Raw genomic sequence first — 13,401 nt, forward strand, 5'->3', positions numbered from 1 at the left:
GCTTATTCTGGTATGGTGCTACCAGAGGCAGATCTATTTAGAATGAGCCAGGAGAAGCACCATCACGTGTTACAATAAGAAAGAAGTGTAGAGATACAGTGCACACATGGCTACCAGCAGAGCCGGCACTAGGCATAAGCAGACGAAGCAATTGCTTAGGGCCCCGAGCAGCTCAAGGGGGCGCCCTACTCATGTGTTATGATGTGTTGTGGGCGGGACAGGAGGGGAATATTCCTGCTTAGGGCCCCCCCGCCCCCGCAATTGGCTAGCATGGCCTCTGGCTACCAGGAACCTAAGAGATCTCTCTCTCCATCCCTCTGCCAAACATTGCAGGAAAAAATACGCCTATCGACGAGTCCGACAGATGCGGACACACAGTTTGCCCTGGATTTATCAATAAGTCATTCCAGTGCGAGTATGTGTCCACTGACATGTATTTGGGCCACACATTTTGGAAGTGGCCCTTAATTTTAGGTGCCCGGCTAGGGACATCTTGGGACTGATTTTCACGGGTGCTGAGCGCTGTGGTTCCATTTGAATCCTCCAGCCCTCCCCTTCCTCTTCCCCTTCCCCATGTCTTCACCTCAGCTTCACTCCCCACCTGCCCTTCTGACCCTCTTCTCCGCTGCCCTGTCCTCCTCCCCCTCTTCCCTTCTCTTTCCATTTAGCTTATCCCTCCCTAAGTAACCCGGCCCAGATCCTGGCATTAACATGATGTTTGCTGTTCACTCGGAGTGTGTTCTAACTCCTCCCCTGGCCTATGTTGGGCCGATCTATCTCCGTTGCAAGCTCTCTTACTCTGTGTCTGTTCAACATCTAGCACAATGGGGCCCATCCTTGGCCCGTCTGTGGGCCCCACTGTAGCAAACCTGATTAATAATAACTTAAAGTCAATGAGAGCTGCAGGTGCTCAGCCCATCTGCCACCTTGGGCAGCCAAAGGCTGAGCCATCCTAAGTTACTGGACACTTGTGGCCGTAACACAGGGGAACCAGTTTAGCTTCCTGACATATTCATCGCAGCACGAATGTGGACCCAATATCAACGCTAACTTACTTGACTGCGTGTGCTGCGGCCAGCTGGTTTGCAATGCAAGTAGTGCGAAGGATACTCTCGACAGCTTGAGCGGGACCAGGACTGACTGGGATCCTGTCCCAGGCGAGACCCTTGTCCCTGTGAGGGATCGGCGTTCGTCGCTGTGATGGGGTGTGCCCCCCGCACAAGGCCTGAAGGAGTTAAGGTGGCCAGGTAGGCCAATTGATGGCCCAGGCTGCACCTGGAGGTGGAGCCAGGGAACAGGGAATTGATTGCAAGCAGGCTCAGCTGGACAGGAACAGGCAGGGCCTGTATAAAGCCCAGGAGCTGAGAGCCCTCAGGGGGTGGCAGGGAACTAGCCTACAGTTACTCCCTGGGAGGCTGGTGAAGCCAGAGACGTGGGGAGAGCCTGAAGGTATGGAAGAGACTCAGGGAAAGGTAGCAATGTTCAGGAGGGAACAGATGCTGGCTGCTGACTCAAGGGCCCCTAGGCTGGAACCCGGAGTAGAGGGCAGGCCCAGGTTTCCCTGCCAGCCATTGGGGAAGTAGCACCCCAGGAGCAGTGAAGAGGAAGCCTGCCTGAGACTGCTGGCAAGGAAAGACTTGGATACCCCAGAAGGGGGAAACACACATGGTGATGAATCCAGAGGGCCAAGTCACAAAGAAGGAGCACCTGGAGTTGCAAAGACAGGGGGCATGATGGCAAGAGGAGGGATAGCTCTGTGGTTTGAGCATTGGCCTGCTGAACCCAGGGTTGTGAGTTCAATCCTTGAGGGGGACACTTAGGAATCTGGGGCAAAAATCTGTCTGGGAATTGGTCCTGCTTTGAGCAGGCGGTTGGACTAGATGACCTCCTGAGGTCCCTTCCAACCTTGATATTCTATGATCCTATGAGGAGGGCACTGCACCTGGAAGGAGCTAATCCCCAGTGTGGCCAGGAGAACATAAGAATGGCCATACTGGGTCAGACCAAGGATCCATCTAGCCCAGTATCCTGTCTACCAACAGTGGCCAATGCCAGGTGCCCCAGAGGGAGTGAACCTAACAGGCAATGATCAAGTGATCTCTCTCCTGCCGTCCATCACCACCCTCTGACAAACAGAGGCTAGGGACGCCATTCCTGGCCAATAGCCATGAATTGATCTAGTTCTCTTTTAAACCCTGTTATAGTCCTAGCCTTCACAACCTCCTCAGGCAAGGAGTTCCACCAGTTGACTGTGCACTGTGTGAAGAAGAACTTCCTTTTATTTGTTTTAAACCTGCTGCCCATTAATTTCATTTGGTAGCCCCTAGTGCTTGTATTATGGGAACAAGTAAATAACTTTTCCTTATTCACGTTCTCCACGTCACTCATGATTTTATATACCTCTATCATATCCCCCCTTAGTCTTCTCTTTTCCAAGTTGAAAAGTCCTAGCCTCTATAATCTCTCCTCATATGGGACCCGTTCCAAACTCCTTATCATTTTAGTTGCCCTTCTCTGAACCTTTTCTAAAGCCAGTATATCTTTTTTGAGATGAGACCACATCTGTACGCAGTATTCAAGATGTGGGCATACCATGGATTTATATAAGGGCAATAAGATATTCTCCATCTTATTCTCTATCCCTTTTTTAATGATTCCTAACATCCTATTAGGAGGCGCCTTAGCAGTGAGTGGAACCCTGTGACAGTCGGTCAATATTTGCTGCACCAGGCAGAATACAGCTGAAAGGAAACAGTATGAAAATACGCTAGCTCTCTCCTTAAAGACAGACAGTGAGCTGGATTCAGCTCGACACCTTCAGCGAATGCACACGCAGCTCCTCAGGCAGGCTGTGGAGAGGAGGATGCTTTTTGGAGATATGTTGGGTAAGAGGCAAGAGAGTAAAGGGCCCCACACTGTTTATTCTGAATGGATTTGGGAACTGGACAGTGGACATTTCAGGAGAGAGCGTCAGGCCCTGCTTGGGGAATATGTGGGGGGAAGGGAAAGGTACAGCTCAATGTAACCTGAAAGTTATAACTGGGGGACGACATGAGAAGGGATGACAAAACGCATGATGTCAGAGGCTGGGTCTTTGATGCGCTGCCCTGCCAAAGGGTGAGGGGAGCTGAGGAGAGGGTGGGTGTTTGGGAATCGCTGCCTGCAATGGCATGAAAGATGCCTCTCTAGCTTACTGTGCAGCAGGTCAGGCTGGCTATGTTATTGAGACGTTTCCTTTGTTCTTCTCTGCTTTTCTCGCAATGCCGAGCCAGTCTTACTGGGCTACAAGCCAGGCGGGGAGACGCCTTGTGAATTCCATACGTGCTGGCCCGAAGAGCCGAAAGCCCCTTCAGCCAGTACGACGAGGTGAGGCGCGAAGGAGGTCGGGACGGGAGCTTTCCCAGCTCATGATTCTCAGACAAAGGGGCACAGACCAAGGGCTGCTCTCTCAGGAGTTGTGTTGCGTGCTGGGCTGCGGCCTCTAGATTCATGGGAAATGTATGATCGCCACAGACCAGAGCCAAGTTTAAGGGGAGTAAAGTGACCTCTTCTGAGGAGCCAGTAGATGCCAATTTCTTTCACTGTTTGGATGTGGACCAAAGCCTCACCTGCTGGCTGATGGGGGCTTCGCGCCCTTCCCTGGTCTCCCTGAGTCACTATCTAGTAAAGGGACTAAAATATCAATAGGTTGGTGTTTTAGTTCATCGTAGGAAAGGGCGGGTGAGAAGATTTTCTGCCTGGCCACTTTTCACATTTTGTAAGGCTGCCTTAAGCTGGTTTGGAGCTCTTTACCCATCCCAGACCAGGATGTGCATAGGAGAATTCCAGCCTGCTCTCCTTGGCTTCTCGCTGATTTTCAAATGCAATTGAAAGCAATTGTGGTTCTTGTCTCGAAGGCTGAAGGAGGCATGGCTGGGTGGCCTGATCACATGACTGGGAGGCACAAACTGTGCATTATTGGCTTAGGGGGGCATAAGTGCTTCTTCTACCAAGCCACTGCCGTGCCATTCATTCATGGATCAATTGCAGAAGCATCCAGACTTATCAAAATTGCCATTGAGAAATGGGTTGGAACCCTGCCAGAATTTTGACAAGCTGTAGGAGGGAAAAGCAGACCCTTCTCAGCTTGCTTCAAACTCTTGGCCATATTAACCAGCTGGGAATCAACAACAGTGCACAATTCCATAGGAACATAGGCGCTGCCAGACTAGATCAGCTCCAAGGTCCATCCAGTCTAGTATCCCATCTCCAGCAGGAGCTGACACCAGGTGCTTCTGAGGAAGGTGCGAGAACCCGACAGTAGGCAGCCGTGGGATAATTTGCCCCATAACATTTGCATGCACCCCACATGTGAGACAGTGACCCAGAGAGGGGAACAGATCACCCAAAACAGCAGCAGGAGAAGCTTGAAATGAGGCAGAAGTAATTCTCCAACCTGCACAAAGTTTCCGGTTCTGTGACTCAGCATTTCTGATGTCAGTAACTGACAGAATAGGCAGTGAAATCTCTCACCAGGTTGGCTTGTACAGGGAGGAGATAGAGCAGAGTCTGACTTAAGTGACAGTCCTGGTAATCGGATACAGCTGAGAGTCTGGAGCATATCAACTGACCTATCAAACCAATCCATCTGCTCTGGTATCCTGTCCTAGACAGCTAGTCCACACCAAATGCTTTACAAGAAGGTGTGAAACCCCCATGATGGCTAGTTAAACCTGTGGAACTCACTGCAACAAGATGTTATTCAGGGGAAAAGTTTGTTAGGATTTTTAAAAAGCATTCAACCCTCCTATAACTAATGATAGGGAGGATAATCAAGTGGTGAAGACACTGGACTGAGACTCGGTAGATCTGGGTTCGTTTCCCAGCTCTGCCACAGACTTCCTATGTGACCTTGGATAAGTCACTTTATCTCCCTGGACCTCAGTGCCACATCTGTAAAATGAAGCTAGTAATACTTCCTGTCTTCCATCCTTGTCTATCGTGATTCTATGTTTGTACTGTAGTTGTAGCCGTGCTGGTCCCAGGAGAAGAGAGAGAGAGAGACAAGGTCTGTGAGGTAATATTTTTTATTGGACCAATGTCTGTTGGTGAAAGAGATGTGCTTTGGTGCTCTGGCCTGAAGAAGAGCTCTGTGGAGCTCGAAAGCTTGCCTCTTTCACCAGCAGAAGTTGGTCCAATAAAAGCTATTACCTCACCTACCCGGACTCTCTCATATCTTGATTATAAGCTTTTTGAGGCAGGGATTCTCTCTTTGTACAGCACCTAGCCCCATGTGGACTCAGTCTAGGTTGGGGCCTCTAGGTGCTACTGTAATACAACTAATAAATAATAAAATAGATAGGAGAATCTGCTGGAAATCAGACTACAACAGTATTATATGTTTAACAGTGACTGTATCTGACTCTCTGACTCTAAGAAAAAACTGTCATTGGGTAAGATTGTCTTTGGGTCTCAAGGAAATTTTCCCTCATGCCATCCTCTCTCTCTGAACTCCTAATGCAGTGGTGCCCAAACTTTTCTTGTCGTGACCCTCCCCCCACCTTACCAGTAATGGAATCTGTCCCCCCTCCCCTTTACTACATAATTGGCTCAGCAGAGGAACTTGGGCTGGGGGTAGAGGAAGATCAGGGGCTAGAGGCGGAGCTGGCCTGGGAGCGGAGAGGGAATGAGGGCAGAGTTGGGCTGGGGGTGGAGTGGAGCGGGGGGGTGGAGTGGAGATGTGGCTGGGGCCAGAGCTAGGCTGGGGGCAGACCCGTGCTGGGTGGTGCTTCCACCTCACCCCCTGTGGTGGCTGGCCTGGGCCCTGCCACCTGCCCCCCTGAGCATTCCTCACAGTTTGGGGACCACTGTCCTAATGTGTGTCATAGAATCATAGAAGATTAGGGTTGGAAGAGACCTCAGGAGGTCATCTAGTCCAATCCCCTGCTCAAAGCAGGACCGACCCCAACTAAATCATCCCAGCCAGGTTTTTGTCAAGCTGGGCCTTAAAAACCTCTAAGGATGGAGATTCTACCACCTCCCTAGGTAACCCATTCCAGTGCTTCACCACCCTCCTAGTGAAATAGTGTTTCCTAATATCCAACCTAGACCTTCCCCACTGCAACTTGAGACCATTGCTTCTTGTTCTGTCATCTGCCACCACTCAGAACAGTCGAGCTCCATCCTCTTTGGAACTCCCCTTCAGGTAGTTGAAGGCTGCTATCAAATCCCCCCTCACTTTTCTCTTCTGCAGACTGAATAAGCCCAGTTCCCTCAACCTCTCCTCATAAGTCATGTACCCCAGCCTAATCGTTTTCATAGCCCTCTGCTTGACTCTCCAATTTGTCCACATTCTATCTGTAGTAGGGGTCCCAAAACTGGATGCAATAATCCAGATATGGCCTCACCAGTGCCAAATAGAGGGGAAACTTTCATAAGTCTCCATCAGCAAGCAATGGGGTCAACTCTGCTAATGCAGAAACTCTGCAGTAGGTCTGCAGGGGGAGGAAGCAAAGGATGGTGGTAGGATTCTGAATATACGCAGTAGGCGATTTCTAAATGCCAAGCCAAAGGCCAGCTTTGGTGTTAGTTGTTGGAGCTAGGTCAGAGGAAACCGATCTCAAGAAGTGTGAGAGAGGAATGTGGTCAGAGAGGAAGTATATGGTTCAGTAAGTGTATTTTGGACCAGGTAACATGCATGGACACAATGCATTAGGCATGGGGAGCTTGCTGGGTGTGTAGAAATTGTGATTCTATCTGAAAGTGAAATTCATTAAAGGCTGCAGCCTGCATGCTTTCATCCTCTGCAGTGCTAGATGACAAGGCGAGGAAGTGATACAGCCCTGGAATGCCACCTGCAACAAGGTCACCGAGGCAGATGTGACTGGAATGGGTAGAGGCCAGTAAACTTCAGAGGGACGTGAGCTCCAGAAATGTTTAATCCGGCCATCCAGTGATCCAGGAACTGCCTATCGCTGACCTGAAAGAGAACGTGGTCTGGAGCAAATGCCAACGAAAGAACTCTAGCAGGTTTTCTTTATTGCCCCCAGAAACTAAAAGCCAGCACAGAATGCCCCTCCTCCCTCCCAAGCCAAATCAGGCTGCTTTCATCTAGTCAGAGTGATTGTTACTGAGAGAGAAAATTACCTCACGCAATCCTCCAGGGAGCATAAGGTGAAACAATTGGAATAAACCAGAAAACCCAGCTCTTGTTTCCTTTCGATACACATTCCTCGACTCTCCTACACCGTTAGAAATCTGGCCCCACATTTAATTTAGTCCTACATAGCATTAGTTAGTCCCAGCCTAGGTAAGGGAAGGAGTAGTTTATGTAGCTACCATCAAAAAATATAAAGGGACAGATTCTGTCCCTAGTGTGGCCACTGTCAGGCTGGTAAGCAGCCCTAAATAGAGAGGTGAGGGCAGGGAGGGCAAGACTAAGAGCACCTTGCCCTCCAGTGATCTCCAGGTAGTGCACTGGCTGATGCCAAGGCTGCTTCCACTAACACAAGGAGTTGGCTGGTAGTATTGTCACCCTACCCCCCTACCCCCTTCCCAGGTCTTGGGCCAAGCACAGCTCAGGCAGCCCCTAGGACCATGGCCAAGGATTGGAACCTGATTCTCTTTGAAAAACCCATTGTCCACAGCCAGCCAGCCACACTGTGATCTGTTCCAGGGATAGGTGGGTCTTGAAGGAAGTACATAAGAATGGCCATACTGGGTCAGACCAAAGGTCCATCTAGCCCAGTATCCTGTCTTCCGACAGTGGCCAGTGCCAGGTGCCCCAGAGGGAATGAACAGAACAGGTAATCATCAAGTGATCCATCCCTTGTCGCTCATTCCCAGCTTCTGGCAAACAGAGGCGAGGGACACCATCCCTGCCTATCCTGGCTAATAGCCATTGATGGACCTATCCTCCATGAATTTATCTAGTTCTTTTTTGAACCCTGTTATGGTCTTGGCCTTCACAACATCCTCTGGCAAGGAGTTCCACAGGTTGACTGTGCATTATGTGAAGAAATACTTCCTTTTATTTGTTTTAAACCTGCTGCCTATTAATTTAATTTGTTGACCCCTACTTCTTGTGTTATGAGAAGTAGTAAACAACACTTCCTTATCTACTTTCTCTACACCAGTCATGATTTTATAGACCTCAATCATATCTCACCTTAGCCATCTTTTTTCCAAGTTAAAAAGTCCCAGTCTTATTAATCTCTACTCATACGGAAGCCGTTCCATACCCCTAATCATTTTTGTTGCCCTTTTCTGAACCTTTTCCAATTCCAATACATCTTTTTTGAGATGGGGCGACCACATCTGCACACAGTATTCAAAATGTGGGCATACCATGGATTTATATAGAGGCAATATGATATTTTCTGTCCTATTATCTATCCCTTTCTTAATGATTCCCAGCATTCTGTTCGCTTTTTTGATGGCCGCTGCACACTGAGTAATGTAATGTTATGTTGCTGGGCTGGTTGCATTAGCACAACCTACAAGAATGCGCTTTTGAGCAAGGTTAAGGAATCATCACTTCTGCTGGGATATGTTTCCAGCTAAGCTAATACCCATTAAACTACCCGAGAGTCTGGAGCAGGTTCCAAAGCCAGTATTTCCCCTTTCTTTACACAGACCGACTGGCACTCGTATGGACAGAGAGACTGGAGGGCAGTAGGACTTTCTAAGAGCAGAGTTATTGATATTTTATAAAAAGATTGATCTTTTCCATAAGAACGGTCATTCTGTGTCAGATCAATGGTCCATCTAGCCAAGTGTCCTGTCTTCTGACAGTGGCCAGTGCCAGGTGCTTCAGAGGGAATGAACAGAACAGGGCAATTATCGAGTGATCCATCCTCTTTCATCCACTTGCAGCTTCTGGCAGTTGGAGATTTAGAGACATCGAGAGCATGGGGCTGCATCCCTGACTATCTTGGCCAATAGCCATTGATGGACCTCTCTTCCATGAACTTATCTAATTCTTTTTTGAACCCAGACATACTTTTGGCCTTCACAACATCTCTGGCAACAACTTCCACAGGTTGATTGTGTGTGTTGTGTGAAGTACTTCCTTACGTTGGTTTTAAACCTGTTGCTTGTTAATTTCATTGGGTGACCCCTGGCTCTTGAATTATGCGAAGTGGTAAATAACACTTCCTTATTCACTTTCTCTGCACCATTCATGATTTTATAGACTTCTGTCATATCCCACCCGCCTCCCTTTGTTGTCTCTTTTCTAAGCTGAACAGTCCCAGTCTTTTTAAACTCTTCTCACATGCAGGAGCACTGCCAGCGTTTCTGCCGCCCTAGGCAGCGGAAGGTCCCACCCCGAAATGCCGCCCCCCACAGAGGCGGCAGAAGGTCCTGCCGCCGAAATACCGCCGCGGTCGCCGCCCCCCAAATTGTAGCTTCCTAGGCGACCGCCTAGGTCGCCTAATGGGTTGCACCGGCCCTGCTCACGTGGAAGCTGTTCCACACCCCTAGTTATTTTTGTTGCCCTCTCTGGATCTTTTCCAATTCTAGTACATCTTTTCTCAGAGGGGGCGACCAGAACTGTGTGCAGTATTCAAGGCATGGGCGTACCGTGGATTTATAAAGTGGCATTATGATATTTTCATCAGTAACTCTTTAGCTCTGTTGTCTCCCTTCCTCGAAATAACTTTTGCACACAAATCAGCTCCTCGGTTAAATGGTCAGATTACAGTAATGGGTTGTCAGTACCCCTTTCCAAAGAGGTCATTCAGACTGTCTGCCTGTCTGTCTCTGTTTGTCTATCTTCTCCAGTAATTATAATGGACAAAGTAATACAGAGCAAATTCTACCCTTTGATACAGGCACAGAATTTTCCACTTCTGACTACCTGAAAGAAGGAAAACCCAGCAGAAAGCAAACCAATGTCAGGGCCTGGTAGGACCCTGTGACATTGGTGGACACTTTTTAATTAGGAGGGCATAGGTGTACAAGAAACAATGAGATTTGACGGGACTAAACCCCTGAGCTAGATCCACAGCGTATGTAACCATTGTGGAAAAATAGAACCATGTGGTCTAAAGGAATCAACCCAGGACTAGAGTCAGGAGCTCCCAACTTCTGATCTTGGCTATTCCCAATGAGGTATTGTGCAATTCATCTCCACTCTGTTCCTCAGTTTCCTTACCCACAAAATGAGGACAGCAATACTGACCTACTTCATAGCAGAGATGCCAACCTCGGAAACTTTTAGGGATGTTTACAAAAAAAAAAGGGCAGGAAGGAATTAGGGCGTTGCTTGGAGCAGAGTTAAGTGCCAAAGATGCAAAGCTGAATACAGACAAAGTGTCTGGGATAGGATCTTGAACATGTGCAGGGCATTTTCTGTGCATGATCATAGAATAGGACTGGAAGGGACCTCAAGAGGTCATCTAGTCCAGTCCCCTGCACTCAAGGCAGGACTAAGTATTATCTAGACCATCCCTGACAGGTGTTTGTCTATCCTTTTAAAAATCTATAAGATCACTTGATGATCCCTTTCTGCAGTACTCCTTCCTAGGCAGTCATTTCCCCTTTTTGTACATGTACAACTGATTGTTCCTTCCTAAAAGGAATACTGTTTGTCCTTATTGAATTTCATCGTATTTACTTTAGACCATTTCTCCAGTTTGTCCAGATCATTTTGAATTTTAATCTTATCCTCCAAAGCACTTGCAACCCCTCCCAGCTTGGGATCATCCACAAACTTTATAAGTGTCCTCTCTGTGCCATTATCTAAATCATTGATGAAAATATTGAACAGAACCAGAACCAGGACTCATCCCTGTGGACCTTACTCAATAGGCCCTTCCAGCTTGACTGTGAACCACTGATAACTATTCTCTGGGAATGGTTTCCCAACCAGTTTTGCACCCACCTTTTAGTAGCTTCATCTAGGTTGTATTTTCCTAGTTTGCTTATGAGAAAGTTATGTGACACAGTATCAAAAGCCTTATTAAAGTCAAGATATACCATATCTACCACTTCCCCCCATCCACAAGGCTTGTTACCCTGTCAAAGAAAGATATCAGGTTTGTTTGACACAATTTGTTCTTAAGAAATCCATGCTGACTGTTACTTATCATCTTATTATCTTTTAGGGGTTTACAAATTGATTTCTTAATTATTTGCTCCATTATCTTTCTAGGTACTGAAGTTAAGCTGTCTGGTCTGTAATTCCCCAGGTTGTCCTTATTCCCCTTTTTATAGATTGGCATTATATTTGCCCTCTTCCAATCCTCTGGAATTTCTCCCGTCTTTCATGATTTTTCAAAGATAATCGCTAATGGCTCAAATATCTCCTCTGTCAGTTTCTTGAGTAATCTAGGATGCATTTCATCAGGCCCTGGTGATTTGAAGACGTCTAACTTGTCTAATACTGCTCTCTATATTTTTCACTCCATGCATCTGAAGTGGGTTTTAGCCCACGAAAGCTTATGCCCAAATAAATTTCTTAGTCTCTAAGGTGCCACAAGGACTCCTCGTTTTTTTTTTCTGATACAGACTAACACGGCTACCACTCTGAAACTTGTAACTTGTCTAAGTAATTCTTAACTTGTTCTTTCCCTGTTTTAGCCTCTGAACCTACCTCATTTTCACTGGCATTTATTATTAGATGTCCAATCACTAGATAGGGTGAGAACAGTGGTCCAAGCGGAAGTAACATTTAGTAATATCAATAACCCTGACCAGGTCAGCCCATGATATTGGCCATATCCTCACTCCTTTGCAAGTACTTCTGAAACCCTTTTGTGTGTGTTTTTGGAGTATTTAGCTCATCTTATTAGTGGGGTTTGAGGTGCTGGATTCACTACCATAGCCACAGGCTGTGTGTTGCACTCTAATTGCCCTGGCTGTGTGGGTCCTACTGGACTATGTTAACACACTCTGTGGGATATTTGTATACCCGGGCTGCAGGTGCCTCTACACAGCAGTGCTGGCTGGGAAGCACAATGCCCCCTGTGGCTGTGGCACTGTGTTCATCAGGCCCAAGTGGTGAGTGACACAACACACACATAATCCTCACAGTTTTTAAATGTAATTGCAAAATTTGTAGATTTAAGCCTGATTTTAGTCTTTTTGTTTTTACATTTAAAAATCAGGAGGATCATGGAAAACCAGGGAGGGCTGGCATCTCTGAAATACGGATGTTGTGAGACTGTGATGAGGCTTTGGCCAGATATCTTCAAAGCTGTCCATGAATCTCCAAGACAGCTGTGCTCTGTGACCCTAGGCACGCCTGTATTCACACCCTACACACTCCTGCAATAATAGTTCTACAAAATAAGTCTCTAGGTATCATATGAAAGCTAACAACATGCTGGTTATTAATAGCCCTGTACAATGCATGTGTTAATGTGATAAGTGAAGTTATGAATTCCCTCTGTGTGATATTACTAGAACATGTTTTAGACCAGACAGCCTAGCATAGGTAACGCTGATCATAGAATCATAAAATATCGGGGTTGGAAGGGACCTCAAGAGGTCATCTAGTCCAACCCCCTGCTCAAAGCAGGACCAATTCCCAACTAAATCATCCCAGCCAGGGCTTTGTCAAGCCGGGACTTAAAAACCTCCAAGGAAGGAGACTCCACCACCTCCCTAGGTAACGCATTCCAGTGTTTCACCACCCTCCTAGTGAAATAGTTTTTCCTAATATCCAACCTGGACCTCCCCCACTGCAACTTAAGACCATTGCTCCTTGTTCTGTCATCTGCCACCACTGAGAACAGCCAAGCTCCATCCTCTTTGGAACCCCCTTTCAGGTAGTTGAAGGCTGCTATCAAATCCCCCCTCATTCTTCTCTTCTGGAGACTAAACAATCCCAGTTCCCTCAGCCTCTCCTCATAAGTCATGTGCTCCAGACCCCTAATCATTTTTGTTGCCCTCCGTTGGACTCTTTCCAATTTCTCCACATCCTTCTTGTACTGTGGGGCCCAAAACTGGACACAGTATTCCAGATGAGGCCTCACCAATGTCGAATAAAGGGGAACGATCACGTTCCTCGATCTGCTGGCAATGCCCCTACTTATACAGCCCAAAATGCCGTTAGTCTTCTTGGCAACAAGAACACACTGTTGACTCATATCCAGCTTCTCGTCCACTGTGACCCCTAGGTCCTTTTCTGCAGAACTGCTACCTAGCCATTCGGTCCCTAGTCTGTAGCAGTGCATGGGATTCTTCCGTCCTAAGTGCAGGACTCTGCACTTGTCCTTGTTGAACCTCATCAGGTTTTTTTTGGCCCAATCCTCTAATTTGTCTAAGTCCCTCTGTATCCGATCCCTACCCTCTAGTGTATCTACCACGCCTCCTAGTTTAGTGTCATCTGCAAACTTGCTGAGAGTGCAGTCCACACCATCCTCCAGATCATTAATAAAGATATTAAACAAAACCGGCCCCAGGACGGACCCTTGG

Source organism: Malaclemys terrapin, chromosome 3 (genome assembly GCF_027887155.1).
Source record: "Malaclemys terrapin pileata isolate rMalTer1 chromosome 3, rMalTer1.hap1, whole genome shotgun sequence".
Lineage (NCBI taxonomy): Eukaryota > Metazoa > Chordata > Testudines > Emydidae > Malaclemys > Malaclemys terrapin.